This window comes from Heterodontus francisci, unplaced genomic scaffold, assembly GCF_036365525.1.
Source record: "Heterodontus francisci isolate sHetFra1 unplaced genomic scaffold, sHetFra1.hap1 HAP1_SCAFFOLD_75, whole genome shotgun sequence".
Lineage (NCBI taxonomy): Eukaryota > Metazoa > Chordata > Chondrichthyes > Heterodontiformes > Heterodontidae > Heterodontus > Heterodontus francisci.
The window spans coordinates 1,876,481-1,880,483 of record NW_027141820.1 but is presented as its reverse complement, the minus strand read 5'-3'; positions in this window follow the sequence as shown (position 1 = coordinate 1,880,483).

Genomic DNA, 4,003 nt, shown 5'->3' with positions numbered 1-4,003 from the left:
AAAGAATGAATGAGAGAGAGAGAATGTGGGAGAAGGGATGATGGAAGAATTTGTCCGTGAACCTGATTAAAAGTGGCTCAAACGCAAGATAATATCAAGATATCAAGAGCGGAACATTAACATAATCTGAGTTCTGCGATCTGGTCGGGTCCCATTCCCCTGAAGTGAGGAATGAACTGGTGGGGAATTTCCGCCTGGAGTTATATTTGTCTCCAATGAAGATGAGTTCACAGTGAGGATGGAATAGCTCAGTTGGGAGAACAGTAGATTGAAGAACCAGGATACAATCCCTGGTTTCATCAGTTTTAATTTGGTGTCTCCTTCATTTTAAGTAGAGAGAATCAGAGGGGAGATTTTCCACTCTTGACCCCATGGGCTGAATTTTAAACTAACGGTGCGGCTCTCGGCAGAGGCACCGGAAGCGGGTGTCGTCACCACATGAACGAAATGTGGCCGACCGACTCCGATCACGGAGCAGCTGACCAATTAATGAAGGGGAGGCGTGGGGCCCATGTAAACAAGGACCAGAGGCAGGGAACGAGGTGTCGATGGCACCGACATCTGACACAACGGCAGGTGCTGGCACCACATTTAAAGGGCTGCCAGCCATGCATTCACTGCTGCCTGGTTTAAAGGAGTGTCTTCCTGAGAGCCCTCTGCTGTCCCAGGACCAGTTCTGCTGCCTCTGATGCCCCAGGACCCGTTCTGCTGCCTCTGTTGGCTGATGGGTAAGGAGTTGAATGCGAGCCTGCCGTGACCATGGTCCCACGGTTTAGCAATGCCTCCCTGCAGGTTCTCCTCCAGGTGGCAAGAGAAAGGTGGAAGATCCTCTTCCCCAGGGATGGGAGGTGGACACCTGTCCACCTGACCAAGCAAAACTGGCTGGAGACAGTAGGTGAGGTCAGCAGCCATGGGTTCACCCCCAGGACATGGATCCATTGCAGGAAGTGGGTCAATGACCTGATCCAGGTTGCTCAGGCGACAACTCAAAACACTTTGGAACTTTTGGACATTGCGTGTGGCAGAGTGAGAGGGAATGTTTAGTGGAAAGGGAGTGACCACCCAGTCATGTGTATTGGGGAAGGGCAGCAGGAGAGGCACACGTCAGTCATTATATAACCTCACACAGTCCCTCAACAGGTGCCGCATGCAGGAGGCATATGTGTGTCCACATCATGGACTGCTGGACTATCACCATCAGAGATGTTGGGCTTGTCTCAGCTGGGAGACTAACTTTGTTCATCATAGTGGCTGCAGGAGAAGACATCCCACAATTGGAAAGAGCGTGTCAAGACTGGCGGTGGAGTGCCTTATCTCCATGTCCTCATCCCGATGGAGGAGGAGGCCATGGAACAGGCAGGGCAGCAAAGCAGCTGCTCCATAGCTGATGGAGAGACAGGGGCATCTACCCAAGAGAGTGAGTGAACATCTCCTGGGGCACAAGGGAGCATCTGCTGCAAAGGAGCCACACTGCTCATCTGTTCACCACTGCGTCAATGGAGCTGCACAGTAGGGGTGGTTGGAAAGTCACGATGGGCAGACCCTAACCCTTCAATGTCCCTGTTTTCTCATGAAGGCCCGGATGAACGACAAAAGCAAAGAGCTGGAGAGACTGGGAGACAGCCGGACACATCTGAGGAGGAGGAGGGAGCCTCAGATGGTGCACCATCACATCATTCCCCTGCACCCTCCACCAGAACAGAAACGCTCACGCAAACTGATGAGCACATCACAGACAGGCCCGGGCAGCTGACGGAGGCTGTGTTAGCCGAGGCCACTGACAGTTGGTGGTCTGTGGGAGGCCAGGCCCACACTGAGCCCCAGGCTGATGACATGCCTCTGGTGTCACCAGCAACACGGGAAATACCGCAGCTGCAGCGAGAGGTCAGGTAACATCTGGCAGAGTTACCAGAGGCTATGTGTACCCAAACAAGGATGGTGGAGGAGTCCATCCAGGCCTTCGGTGCTGCACTGTCTCTGATGGGGGTGTGTCTGGCTTCCTCCATTGTGAGATTGGTGACTCTCATGGAGAGCCAGATCCAGCCAATCAATCAGTGGCTGCCAGAGATGTTAGCAGACCTGCACTCCATCACTTTGTCCATGAGCTCCATCCAGCGGTGACAAGGTGAGAGGGGGGACGAGGCACCTGAATTCTCCACAAGGTCCACATCCCTCTCAGGTCAGCAGGGAGGTACAAGTGTGTCTTATAAGGGGGAGGAGCAGCTGGCTGCTACATCTGGGGTCTCCTCTCAGGGTGCTCCTGATGTGGACAGTAGCTCGAAAGTCCCTCTGCCAGTGACACCAGTGATGCCAGTGCCTGCCTCCATCACCCTCGATGACAGAGGGGGGTCCCTGTACCTGTGCAGGAGGCCTTCAGTGTGCCGGGGCCCTCCAGGCCTCAGGCAGCCAGAGGACGGCCACCAATGTCATCCCAAACCTTGGGGCAGCAAGGTCAGCAGCCTGTCTCCACCTCAGCTGCCAGAGCAGGGGGAGCACCACGTAGGAGCACCCGGAAAAGATTTAAGAAGAGCACCTAGATTCACTGAGGGGTTCACGGGTGAATGTACATTCCAGATGGATAGGGTTGTGTTTGGTGTCACACAGAATAAAGAAATGATGTTCTCTCACTATGTCTCCTTCCTATTGTTGATGCCCTTTGGGACTTCATTTAAACCCTTCCTCCCAAGGGGCTGGAAGTGAGGGACCAAGCCCTGAGTTCACAAAGCTTCGGCCTTGCCAGTGTGCGATGTGTACCTGGGCGCTGTAGTATAGAAGGAAAGAGGTGACAACAGGGCTGTTTAAAGCTAAGGCTTTATTGCCTTGGTTCCAGAAGGTGGTAAGGCTCAAAGGAAACGTGAATGTATAAGGGTGTCTCGTGTCTCCCTTGTGTGTATCTCATGGTGGCTTTCCTGCTGTGCCTGAGGTCCTTCATCTGGCACTGCCTGAGCAGCATCCTCCTCCACATCCTCATCATCAGAGGAGACATCACACTCCATGACATCCTCACTTGTCAACACCTCACCCCTCTGTAATGCCAGATTGTGCAGTTCACAGCAAACCACCACGATATATGAGACCCTCGCTGGGACATACTGAAGGGCTCCACTGGAACAATCCAGGCGCTTCAATCTCATCTTCAGGAGACCAATGGCCTCCTTGATGGTCACTCGGGTTGACCCGCAGCAGGTGTTGTACCTCTCCTCTGCATCCTTGTGTGGATTCCTCGCAGGCGTCAGTACTCATGTCCTCACTGGGTTGCCCTTGTCTCCAAGGATCCATCTCAGAAAGCGCATGGGGCCACGGAAAGGTTCTGGCACCTGGGAGTGCCTTGGTATGCAGGCGTTGTGGCTGCTTCCCGGGATTTGTGCACACACCTGTAGGATCCATTTGTGATGGTCACAGACCAGTTACACACTGAGCAAATGGAAGCCCTTCCTGTTGAAGGCTGCTGGCTGGTCTGCAGGAGCCATGATGGTCACATGGGTGCATTCGATGACACCCTACACCTGGGGGAAACAAGCGATGGCCCCAAATCCTATAGCCCTCTCAGCCTGACTGTTTGGATCGATGTGCACATAGTCACCGGCCCTCCTGAAGAGGACATTGGTGACCTCCTTGATGCACTGATTCACCACAGACTATGAGATTCCACACATATCTCCAGTGGATCCCCGCAATGATCTGGTCATCCAGAAGTTCAGTGGCATCAGGTGCCCACCAAGTCCCATGGGGCACAGCTGCATCATGGCAGAGAGATCAGTGACAACCTCCGTGGAGAGGTGCAGTCTGTGGAGACACTGTCACTCGGACATCTGCAGGTAGTTGAACCTTGGCTGACGTGTTCCTCTGCCCCCTTCTCCAGCCTCCTGTTCGAGGCTGGCCTTCCTGTGGGCCCCCAAGCTGCTGTGGTGTCCCTGCTGGTGCCTGCCCTTCCCTCCCTCCCTCTCTACTCCTCCTCAATGGGAGCCTCGAATCCAGGGTGAATGAGGCCCATGACAGGTTG